Raw genomic sequence first — 14,285 nt, 5'->3', positions numbered from 1 at the left:
GGGTCTGGGGATGGTAAGCTGAAGACGTGATCTGGGTGATGCCCAACTCTTTCAGAGACTGCTTGAAAACGTTTGACATGAAATTACTTCCCCGGTCGGACTGTACCTCCTTGGGCAGACCAAACTTTGTGAAGAACCCTAGCATTTCCTTAACCACGTTCTTTGCTGAGATGTTTCTAAGTGGAATGGCTTCAGGATAACGAGTAGCCATATCAATTAGGGTCAACACATAAGAAAATCCTGAAGAAGTCTTAGGAAAAGGGCCCACAATATCCACCAACACACGGGTGAAAGGCGCCTCAAAAGGAGGAATGGGAACTAGAGGTGCAACCTTTTCAGTCTGATTACACTTCCCCACAACTTGACAGGTGTGACAAGACTTACAATACCAGGAAACATCCCTGAAGACACCTGGCCAGTAGAAGTGTTTCAAAATGCGTGCCACAGTCTTCCTCACTCCAAGGTGTCCTGCCAAACTGGAATCATGAGCCACTCTAATGATATCCTGCCTACAAACACGAGGGATGACAACTTGATGTACAACCTCCCATTCACAGTCGGCTGATGCTGTTGGGGGTCTTCACTTCCTCATAAGTACTCCTGACTTTACATAATAACAAGTAGAAGCACCGGCTGACTCTTCTTCACTGTAAGCAGAGTTAGCTAGACCTTTCAACTCAGGGTCAGCAACCTGCAACTCAACCAACTCTTGACGAGACAAATTATCAACACTACGGGGTACTGCCTCATCTGGTGAGTGGTCCAAATTAGCAAGAAAAGTGTCAGCTAGGATAACATCATCATCATTATCCTCTAAATCACCAGTAACTTTAGACTTAGCCCTAGTGACAGCACATGCAGGGAACACATCAGGGACATCACAATCCTGGGACACAGCCACTGGCTCACTAGACAACTGAGGAGCTGGACACACCTGACTTCCACCAATATCATTTCCAAGTAAGAAAGTTACACCTGACATTGGGAGTGTCTCAACCAACCCAACCATAACGGAACCATTAACAAAACCAGACTCTAAATTCACTCTGCACAGAGGGACAGAGAAATAATTATTCCCTACACCTTGTAAGATTACAGTTTCATCAGAGGAATTAACATTAGAGCCTAGAACACTGGTCAGCATAAGGGATTGGCAAGCACCTGTATCACGATATATTTGAACTGATTTCCTGTCATTACTGTCCAGAGGACTGACAAAACCATCAGACAGGAAATTAGCACATGAACTCTTGAGAGTGTCACCCACGTTACTGCTCAAAAGAGGAGCTCCATCATGAGAATTTAAGTTACCCCTCAAAGCAGGTTCAGTTAACTCAGTTAAAGAATTCTGGGAACTCTCAAGAGTGGACACTAGACCAATTGACTGAATATTTAAAGACTCCTTTTTGTTCACATCACGCTGTCTCCTGAAACATCTCTCCGTAGTATGACCAAGCTTACTACAATAAGTACATTTACTTTTCTGAAATCTAGAGGTGAAGCTGGTATTTACTTCCTGAGAAACATCATCTTTGTTCTCTTTCCTGTTACCTGTATTCTGAGTAGAGGCAACGTACTTACTCTCAGCTTTCCCTTTTTCTTTAGAATATCTCTTGTGAGTGAGAACATATTCATCTGCTAAAACTGCAGCATCAGACAAATTATCTATTCTTTTCTCATCAAGATATAGGCTTACATCTTTATAAATACACCTTTTGAAGTCCTCCAGCAAAATCATCTGCTTAAATTTGTCAAAATCAGAATCCACATTCTTAGAATTTAACCACTGCTCTAACAGATCTTCTTTGATTTTTGCATACTCAACATGGGATTGCTTATCTTGCTTATAAGTTGTCCTAAATTTTACTCTATAGGCTTCAGGAACAAGCTCATAGGCCTTAAGAATCAAGCTCTTAACTACATCATAATTATCACATTGATCCTGAGGCAAAGATGCATAAGTTACTTGAGCTTTACCGGTGAGAACAGTTTGAAGGAGTACTGACCAATACTTTTTTGGCCAATTAAAACCTGTAGCTACCCTCTCAAACAACTGAAAATACTTTGTTAAATCAGATTCATTAAAAGGAGGGACAAGTTTAACATTTTTAGCCACATCAAAATCATCAGAGCTAGATGATCCAGTTCCACCTTGTTTCATGCGATACTCATGGTCTGCCTGAATCCTAGCAAGTTCAATTTGTGCCTGAGCCTGTACCTGTGCCTCTTGGATACGAGCATTTGCCTGAAATTCAGCCTCCTTAGCTTTTGCCTCCTGCAGGGCTAGCTGTAACTTAGCTAATTCAATCTGCGTTTGCTCATTTGGAGGAGTTACATTAAACAAGCTTTCATTAATCATGTCAACAATTTGATCTTTAGAATGATGAGAGCGAACAGCAATTCCCAATTGTTGAGCAACAAGCTTAAGTTCATTCTTTGTTCTGTTCTCTACATCACACACTGTTTGCACATTTGACAAAAAATCTTTGGCTTCATCAAGTGTAGTAATAGTAGACATAATTAATAAGTAACAGTCACAAAATATCAAGCAATATCCTTATGATAATATCCTGAATATCCTGATATGAGGTCGCCAAATTTATGTTACGGAACAGAGAAAGATAACGTACACTTTAAGTGAGAATACTAAGAGTCACTACTGTCCCGTAAGGTTCCAGGTTCAAAACAAAAGAGTTAGGTAAAATTACAAGTTAAAGTTTAATGCTCAAACTAACAACAAAACATTCAGGACTCATAAGGATAATGTAATGGCAAAAAACACAGGTTAAATATATGGTTAACTGCAATAGCCTCTATCAACACGAAATTAGCAAGAGTAAATTTATCTAAGTCAGCCCTGATAAAATGAGATACCAGATAATACTCAGTGAATGCAAGATAAATTATTACAGATACAAAATATCATTTAAAATGACTGACATAAAACCCAACATTAATCACAAAGACCTCACTAGGCCTAAGAACTAACCCTATGCTACACAGCACAAGAAAAAAATACAACAGTTATACTCAAATTACACACAGCTGCTAGATGGTTGGAGACTTTCTGAGCACTCACAATAATAATAACTGTACAGGGGAGGGCAGAGATGTGAACAAAATGAGGAGTAGATCTAAGTGGCAATGATGCAGAGACCGAGCTCATTATATAGGGGCAGGCAGAGCTTGATACAACTTGTAAGAAGGACGCGCAAATGGAGCGATGGGGACAAACAGTTGACAATCCCGCTTTGAATAACAGAGAGAACGACTTACTCTACTATAACGGTAGAAGGGAGGGACTGAGGCAGAACACGCTCGTGATCAAACATGCAGCAACTGTGCGTTAAAATTACACAAAGGATGATGAAATCATAGGCTATGTAACAATATATATATATATATATATATATATATATATATATATATATATATATATATATATATATATATATCAGGGGTTCCCAACCTGAGGTAAATTACCCCACGTGGGGTAATTTGGTCTTTTGTGAAGGGTAATGGAGGAGGTAACAAAAAAGAAAAAAAAATATCTAAAGATCATACCAGTTATGATAGACTTTCAGACCTATACTAAAATTCAGAGATGAATGTTTAAAGTCATGTTTATTTGGTATCAGTGTTAATAATAAAAATAAATTACTTCTTGCAATAACTCTCTTGGTTTTAGCCTAACCTTTAATTAAGTCCTACATTCAAACTAAAATCTAGGCATCAAAATGTTAAGCAGCTAAAATGCAATTGTGGAAACATAAGCAATGAGGGGTAATGAGTGAAGGGAGGTGTGGAAAATGGGGTAATGGGTAAATAAAGGTTGGGAACCCCTGATATATATATATATATATATATATATATATATATATATATATATATATATATATATATATATATATATATATATATATACAAAAGGTACCGAAGCCAACCCACCCCTGAATCACATCATCATTATGTTTCTGCCCGGAATTGCGCTAAGTCTGTTCTTCGCTCTACTAAAAATAATTTCATCCGTACTAAATGCTCTCAACTCTCCAACTCGAATTCTTCCAGCTCCTTCTGGCATCTTGCCAAAACCCTTTCTAACAACTTTATCTCATCATCCTTCCCTCCTCTTTTCTACTCTGATGGTTCTGTAGCTGTTTCTTCTACTGATAAAGCAGATCTCTTTGCACAGACTTTCTCCTCCAATTCCACTTTAGACGATTCCGGTGCTGTTCCTCCATCACTTCCCCCCTCTGACTTCCTCATGGCTGACATTAAAATTTCTTCAGCTTATGTATTTTCTGCCATCACTGGCCTCAGTACTAACAAGGCATATGGGCCTGATGGGGTCCCTCCTGTTGTTCTGAAGAACTGTGCTTCTGTGCTTACACCCTGCCTAGGCAAACTCTTTCGTCTTTGTCTGTCAATTTGTACCTTTCCTTTTTGCTGGAAGTTTGCTCTCATTCAGCCAGTCCCAAAGAAGGGTGACCACTCCCAACCCTCCAACTAGATCTATCAACAGTGGTGTTCCTCAGGGCTCTGTCCTATTAACAACTCTCTTCCTTTTATTCATCAATGATCTTCTAAGCTGTACATCTAACCCTACGCTGATGACTCCACCCTTCACCTTTCCATTCGGTTCCCGCAACGCCCATCTCAACAGTTACTTCAACAAACATGGGATGAGGCTATGGCACACCTAATGTCTGACTTGGCTCGTATCTCTGACTGGGGTAAAAATAATATGGTTGTTTTTAATGCATCTAAGACTCAGTTCTTACACCTATCAACCCGACAAAATCTTCCACAGGTATACCCACTAATGTTTAATAATATTCAGCTTAATCCTGCATCATCCTTGAACATGCTTGGGGTTTCATTTACTCGGGACTTATCTTGGAAAAATCATATTACATCTCTTATAAAATCTGCTTCCAAGAGATTGGGTGTGCTAAGCCTACTCTGCTCTTTCTTTACCCCTGCACAATTGTTGACTCTATACAGGGGTTTTATCCGCCCCTGTGTGGAGTACAACTCTCATGTGTGGGGAGGCTCCCCACATACAGCTCTTCTCAATAGGGTGGAGTTAAAGGCTTTTCGTCTCTTTTACTCTCCTCCTCTTACTGACTCCCTTCAACCTCTATCTCTTCGCAGCACTGTTGCATCTTTATCTCTTTTCTATCGCTACTTTAATGGTCACTGCTCCTCTGAACTGTCTGCTTGCATTCCTCCACCTCTACGACGCACGGGCGTGTAGCACCCGTCTGGCAGCAAACTCTCATCCCTTTTCTGTCCAACTCTCTAATGCAAGAGCTAACCGTTACTCCCAGTCTTTCATTTATGCAACAGGTCAACTCTGGAACTGTCTCCCTCTGTTTGTATTTTCTGCTGCCTATGATCTCCAGTCTTTCAAACGCAGTGTGTCCAGGCATCTCAAAATGATCGAATCTTGAATTTGGCTCTCTATTGTATTTTGTTTTTCTCTTGGAGGGAACTGTTACTGCGGGCTCATGGCCTTTGGTTCCTTCTTCCTTGCATAATATATATATATATATATATATATATATATATATATATATATATATATATATATATATATATATATATATATATATATATATATATGTATGTATATATATATATATATATATATATATATATATATATATATATATATATATATATATATATATATATATATATATATATATATATATATATATATATATATATATATATATATATATATATATATATATATATATATATATATATACAGTATCTACATAAATTTACATATATATATATATATATATATATACAGTATCTACATAAATTTACATATATATATATATATATATATATATATATATATATATATATATATATATATATATATATATATATATATATATATATATATATATATATATATGTATATATATATATATATATATATATATATATATATATATATATATATATATATATATATATATATATATATATATATATATATATATATTTTGCCAGACGCCTCAATCCCGTTTGGGGTGGTCCCCGCCATTTCACTGCCCTGCTCCCAACTCACACACCCCTCTCTCATATACCTCTCCACCCCATCCCTCCATCTCATCCTCGGACTCCCCCTCCCTCTTCCCCCCTCCGCCTCACTCACACTCTCTTCATCAGTCTTTCACCCTCCATCCTCTCCACATGGCCAAACCATGTCAGTGTGTTCCTCATAACGCTTCCTATCACATCCACATCAACACCACAACGCTCCTTTATATCCTCATTCGTCAGCCTGTCTCTTCATGTGACTCCACATGCTCCTCTTAAATAACTCATTTCCACTGCTCTCACTCTTGACTTGTGTCCTTCCAACAACGTCAAAGCTTCACTTCCGTACGTTAGAGTTGGTATCACAATACTGTCATGTAGTAACTTTTTCACTTCCATGCTCACTTCCCTGTTTCTTATCAATGCTTTCAAAGAACCAGCATCCTTTCTTCCCTGCTGTACCCTTTCAAGCACTTCACCCTACAAACCTCCATCCTTACTCATCACACTACCCAAGTACTTAAAAGTACTTACATTTTCCAATTCCTCACCATCCAACCTCCCTGTCCATTCACTGACTTCACCTCTCTCAAAGACCATCACTTTACTCTTCCCTACATTCACCTTTAGATTCCGTTTCTTACACACACTCTCAGACTCATCCACCAAGCCTTGCAGCTTCCCTTCGTCTTCACTCAACAACACAGTATGATCTGCAAACAACAGTACAGGGAGTTTCCAAACATTATCCTCTCTCACCAGGGCCACTCCAACATCCACTACCCTACCTTGTACCTCTTTTATTACCCCATCCATGTACAGATTGAACAATGATGGAGACATGACACTTCTCTGTTTCAACCCAACTTTCAAAGAGAAAAATTCACTTAGTTCACCATCCACACGCACTGCAGCCTTCGCACCATCGTACATACTCTTCACAGCATTCAACAACTTCCCATCTACTCTATATATTCTTAACACTTTCCACAATCCTTATCTATCCACCCTGTCATATGCTTTCTCCAAATCCATGAAAGCCTCATACAACTTCTTTTCCTTCCCTAGAAACTTTTCCACTAAAGATCTAAGAATGAATATCTGATTTACACAACCTCTTCCCTTCCTAAAGCCTCCCTGTTCTTCTCCAACTAATTTCTCTGTTCTTTCTCTAACTCTGTCAATAAGTATCCTACCATACACTTTTCCTATTATACTAAGATGACAAATTCCCCTATGATTACCACACACCTCTTTTTCCCCTTTTCCTTTGTACAAGAGAATAATTATACCTGACTTCCAATCCTCCGGGACTCTACCTTCCTCCCAGGCCAATCTGCACATCTTCCACATCCATTCTACTACTATCTCTCCCCCATGCTTCAGCATTTCACCACACACTCCATCAATTCCTGGGGCTTTCCCCGATTTAACTTTCTTCATTGCTTCCACAACTTCTATCCTACTGATTTCTTCCTATCTTCTCACCTCCCTCCTTCTTCCAGTCATTCCCCAGCCACTTATACTCGCATTACTTCCATTCTCTACGTTCAACAATTCCTTAAAGTGTTCTCTCCATCTGCTCATTTTTTCTCCCTTCTCCACTAGTAATCTACCATTTTTATCTTTCACTCCCCTGCTAACTTCACTTCCACCCTGTCTTACTCTTTTCACCTCTCTCCAGAACATTTTCTTACAGTCCCTCCACTTTACACTCAAATTCCTTCCAAATTCCTCATCCACTCCCTTCTTACTCTCTCTTACTAATCTTTTCACCTCTCTCTTTCTTTCTACATATAACACTCTCTTCCGCCTCTCAATTTCTTCCACGTCCCTATTTCTCATCCATTCATTGTATGCTTTCTTCTTTTGTGCCACAGCCTGTTTCACCTCTTCAGTCCACCACGCTGTTCCTTGCACCCCCCTCCGTCTTCTCTTCCTTCCACACACCACATCACATGCTGCACATATTTCTTCTGTAAATATGCTACACACACCTTCCACGTCTCCCATCTGCTCCAATTCATATTTGCCCAATCGTTCCTCCACTTCTCTCTTATACTCTGCCTTTTTCTCATCCTCTTGTAACCTTTCCACTCTCCTTGCAACTACTCCTTCCTCTCGTCTTTCCCTTCTTCTCTTTCTCCATCTTACTTGAATTCTAATTCTGGCCACCACCAAGTAGTGGTCAGAAAGTCCACTCCCTCAACCTCTATACTTTCTTGCATCCTTTACACATCTTCGCATCCTTTCATCCACACACACATAATCAATATATATATATATATATATATATATATATATATATATATATATATATATATATATATATATATATATATATATATATATATATATTTTATAATATCGTACTATAAGTCATTGTAATAACTCCCAAAGTAAAATCATGGTGCAGTATGGATAATGAAACTCTCTTAATACTCATTTATAGTAATTATTGTACAGCTATTATCTCCACCATTGGCCCAACTGACTATGTCTGTTTATTACTGTTATCTACTATATTATTAATCTGAAACTAAGAGATATTTTCATTGCATTTTATGAACATCAAGGTCTCAAAATTAGTGTCACTCATGCGACATCTGTCAGGGCGAAAAATCTTTCCAGCACTACTAAATGCCCTCTCAACAGATGCAGAGGATGTAGGAACAGCTAAATACCGCTTCGTTACTTTTGCAGTATGTGGATACATATCTTTATGTCCTTTCCAGTATGCCATAGCATCACTATCATCAGAGAGGCAAGGTTGACTGAGATATGTTTGTATCTCAGTGTTGATGACATTTGTTATTTTTCTCCCATCATGTGACTGCGAGGGAAAGGCAGACGCATCCATTAAGCTAAACAGCTTTTTTCTTTTTTTTACTGGAGTTGCTGATTCTGCTACAGGTGTTGGAGGTGGCGCTTCAGTGTTTTTCATTGCATAGGCCTGCGTTGCCAATTTAGATTTTATGGTTACTTTTTCTTCTTTAGTGTTACACCAGTCTAACTTAAACCTGGGGTCTAGAATGGCAGCTAGCTGACATACTTTGTTTTCCTCATAGGTATGCAGTCTTTTTCCAGTTGACTTCAGCAAATCAGACACCAGTACATTATTGTAGTTGGAATGAACTTGTCTCAGGTGATATCTAAGTCCCCTCATGCGTGGAATAACAAAACTTGCTGAGACACCGTTTTGCCGTTGAGTATAGTCTGTTGCCTCCTCAAATGGCTCTAAAATCATGAGCATGTCTGTTAGGATACTTCTCTCATATGCACTAACAATAGGTATACCGTCAATCATTCTTAGTTTCTCTTCTGGCACACGCAGTACTGACCTAATCATTTTCACTTCTGAGTTCCACAGAGTAGCACAGCTTGATTCAATTTTTTTTTTCTCCCTCTAGAATGTCTGTTGGTACAGTTGATCTGTGTACATAAGAAACTAATTTAGAAATCTTTCTGTTTCATTAAGATGTACAGCTCCTTTGAAACCATCTTTTACTGCAAGCTGTAGAGTATGTGCAAAACATGAACTATGGTCTGACTCCGTAGGCAGCACTTCATACAAACCAGGGTCTGTTTCTGTTTCTGCGTCTAGATCATCAGAATCGCCATCATCCCTGTCTGCCGATGTTGTAACTATTTCTCTAAATCCTGGCAGAGAAAAAGCACTGATCATATTTGATGCATTATCTGTTATGATATTTGTAACCTTTGAGCCTATGTTGAAATGTCTTCTAATCTCTTCAAATTCTTGCATAATATTATGTGCAGTGTGGCGACCATGGAAGCGTTTGCATGAAAGAATGACATTATTAAGTCTCCAATCATCAATGAAGTGGCCTGTGATCCCAATATAAGATCGCATCTGACGACTCGACCAAATATCTAATGTGACAGAGACCCACTCTGCATTTTCTAATCTAGACTTAATGTTCACTTTAATTCCATTGTACTTTTCGTATAGAAGCTTGTTCACCAGATGTTTTCGAGATGGCACTTGGTAGCATGGATTGGCAGCCTCCAACAAGCCCCGGAAGTAGGAGCTGTCCACGACTGAGAAAGGAAGCAGGTCACAGCTGACAAATAGCACCAGGGCATGATCGAGCTTCTGTTGTCGTCGATCGTGCACAGAGTACTTTGTTGGTGCGGTGAAAATCCCATCTAAGGTTGCCTGGGTAGTTGTTGCTGCATCGATGCTGGTTGTTGATCTTGGGTCTATAATTACAGCTCCATGCTTCTGCTGAAACGACAACGAAAATTAATCACTTTAGTAACATTCGATTGCACAAAACAGCTAAAAACTACATCAACACCTCATAAAATCGATACTCTCAAAATCATCTTCACACGTAGCAATAGAAAATTAATATCTATGTATGCTAAAGATTTATTCCTGATACCATCATCATTCTCTCTCTCTCTCTCTCTCTCTCTCTCTCCATAAATGATATACATGGTTTAAAGGGTCACATTTGCCGTGCCTTTTTTATATACCAATGAACCTAATCAGCCCAGGACACGAGTTCGCAAATTTACACTATCTTAAAAAAAAGTACCCAAGTAACAGAATGGTATAGAATTGATTGTTATACTAAGATACTTAAGTTAATATTCAACTTCTAATACGTAAAAAATTAGAAAAATAGATAAATAGAATAATAAATGAGTGAAATAAACACAGCATACAATAAAATTGCATTACATACAGAAAGCTCATACAATGTGATCTCTCTCTCTCTCTCTCTCTCTCTCTCTTACACACATACACACACATCACTAGAAAGCACCATTATTATTATCACTATTCATATATCTATGTTTTCAAAACCAGAAAAATAACAGTAATTACCTTCATGTGCTTATGGAGATTTGACGTAGTAGTATTGGGGCAAGATATCGTGGCATCGCAGTGCTTGCACGTGATCTTGTAATTTCCTATCTTGTCTTCTGGCTGCTTGAAGTGTCTCCATATCCCGGATGAGGCCATGACTTGTGAGGCCAGCAGCTCCACGCTTCACTTTGCAGCTGCAGTCGTCTACTGAATGCTAGAAGTACTGTGGAGACCTAGAGAGTGACCAGTCACTCTCTCCCATAGCCCCACCATACGTCTCACCACCCTGTCAGGTCATAATCCTAATCTCATAATGACCTGTTCTAGGGCTCGGGTCCAAGCCCATGCCACCACCTAAACATAAAATTATAGTACTTTCAGATGTCATAAGAGTACATCGTGCACAGCACTGGAATTATAGTACATGTAATTTGATAATTTTCGAACAATTTCCATCCCTGCGTCCTGACATGGCCTGGTTTTGATTATCGCCTTCCCCTCCCTCCCCGTCCATCAGGGTAACAGCGACCATAAAGGTCAAAATGATTCCGGAGTTGAACTAAATGTTTGACTTTATTCGCGAGGAGTTTGGGGAGAATCTCCCTTGACAGGCTTGGGTCGCTCTGCCTCTCAGTGACAAAGCATGCTGTCCAGGCAGCTGTTTTTCACTCCTTGCAATTAGTACCAAGGTGCTAACATAATAAAAGCAGCTTATCAGGAGTTAGTGGGCGTGGCTGTACACCACTTGACCTCAGTGACTCACCAACCCAGGCCACCTGGCCTCTCCAAGGACACACCATTGTTACCCTCACCACTTTTATATATTATGGTTGGACTCGAAAGTACTCGTAAAACTGTCAAGTACTTTGAGTCCGAGTACAAGTACAAGTACAAGTACTATGGAAATTTTAAACCCGAGTACAAGTACAAGTACATTATATTGTGTATTCAAGTACGAGTACGAGTACGAGTCCATGTACTGAGACCCAAGTCTGGTATAAGGCTCGCATGACCATTTGATCAGGCCCGCGAGGCAATTCATAAATGCAATTTCATAAACTCATGAACGAATATATATATATATATATATATATATATATATATATATATATATATATATATATATACACACACAATGTGTGTGTGTGTGTGTGTGTGTGTGTGTGTGTGTACTGGGCTACAGTCGATTTTAAGCTGATAATATTTTATGGCCCGCAAATGATGTTAAAAATATCCTAATGGCCCCCCTTAATAGCAGAAGGGTTCCCCACCCCTGCCTTATGAGTATTATAATGATAGTGATAGTGTGTTATATATAGTACAGAGTGCTTGTAAAGAAAGTTTGTAAGTGTTTCTTATATATTTTCAGAGCAAAGTGTATTTGAAAAATCATAACCAATTTTTACCATTCCCCTCCTATTTTACAATAAAACTACAATGTCTCGCAAAGGCTTATCAGAGAAGGAGTATATGAAATACTTGTTTAATGGAAGTGGAAGTGATGAAAGCAGTGAGAGTGAATCTGATAGTGAATCTGGTGAGGAGGAGAGGGTAGGGAGGAGGAAAGGGAGGGCTAAATATGATCCCAAGGGAGGAGATAAGCACAAAGCCGTGGTCAAGGCCGCGGCGATTAGCACTACAGACAGTATAGTCTCACTAATCTAAAACTAAGGTTTGGGTGGAGTCTGGCGCTGGGTGCAGCACCATCACTACCACCACTCCTTTCATGACTACCGCCACTACTGTCACCACTGCCATCACTCCTATGACAACTGACACCACTGCCATCACTACTATGACAACTGACATAACTGTTATCACTGCCACCACTCCTACCACCACTGGTAAAACCCCTGCCATCACTGGTGTCATGCCTGCCACCACTGAAACCACCCTGACCATGGAGACTGTGCCATAATATCGCCAGCTCTTTTCCACCCCCAACCACAAACACTGACCTCATTACCCCCACAGTCACCCTACACTCTCACAACACTCCAACCTGCCTGCATCTCACCACCCATCCAAGATATTTCCAAATCATCTTCCCCTGCAAAATCAGCAAAGTCACTGTCCTCTTCAGACTTCATTACCCCTGAATATAAGCCATCAGCAGCAGCAGCACCACCACCACCACAACCATCTCCACAACCATCTTCACCACAACCATCACCACCACAACCATCTTCATCATAACCATCACCACAACCATCTCTATCACCACGATCACCTGAACTTTCAGCCACCCAGATATCATCAACACAATCATCATCACAATTTCCCTCCCCACCACAAAGACGAGGGCAGCATGGGCCTAGGCGAGGTAATGGTGGGCGGCCGAGAGGTAGTCGTCTGTCTTGGGGTTATGTGCGCCACACACGTACACAGCCAAGCATTTCCCCAGGTGAAGACCGTCAGAAGGAAACTTGGAGTTCTGGATCATTTGTCATAAATGACTTTGTGTCATAAAATACTTTGTGGTTCTTTTGTGGTTGAGTTGTAGTTGAGTTATATATATATTTTAGACTTATGGACGAGCGGTTTTTATATCTTGGAGTAGCTTCCCATTTGTCATGTAGTGACAGGAGAGGTAAAGAATAGTCTATCTATCTATCTATAGCCCGATGCCCTAATCCCGCAAAGGGTGGCCGCAGACAAAACGCCTCCAAGTCACTCTGTCACCCACCATTTGACTCCCCTCCCCCCAACTCACCCCCCCCTCCCTCATATACCTCTCAACTCCATCCCTCCACCTCATCCTCGGTCTACCCCTCCCTCTCCCTCCCTAGTATGGGACTATTTTTATTTGTATTGGAAATATTAACAAGTCTCTCACACGGAACGAAGTATAAGTCTCGGGTAGCTACCTCCCTGTCTCGCTATCTGTCTCTCTCTCTCAAATTGCCAAGCCCTTCTCCCCGTGACCTGTCTCCTCTGAGGCCTGTCTCCTTCTCGACCTCCTGCCTGTTCTGTGGCTAACCTCCCTCTGCCTTTCTCTTTCCTAAATTCTGGTGTAGCAGGGGTGTGTCACGTGTGTTCCTCGTGGATGGACTAGGTCTTTGTTCACGAGAGGACTGCTGACAGCTAACTGCATCATCTCCTTACTGGCCGCTGTCGTCAGCTTTCCTCAGTGTAACTTGCAACTCATTTCCTTTTCCCAGGCTCGCAGAGGGCTGTCTATCTATCTATTTATCTATCTATCTATCATGATTTGTAAATATAATATGTAGTCCTACATCTGCTCGGCCGCGCGAAAATGGCGTACCATCGACAGTTAATAGTCCTAATATATTAATATATACTATATACACATTATAATGAACTTATAAGCTAATTAAGTGAAATACATAATATTGTAAAGTAACATAATTGTATGAATATT

This window comes from Coenobita brevimanus, chromosome 53 (assembly GCF_032717465.1).
Source record: "Coenobita brevimanus isolate Jiangsu-jjx chromosome 53, ASM3271746v2, whole genome shotgun sequence".
NCBI lineage: Eukaryota > Metazoa > Arthropoda > Malacostraca > Decapoda > Coenobitidae > Coenobita > Coenobita brevimanus.
Note: the sequence above shows the minus strand (reverse complement) of the source record.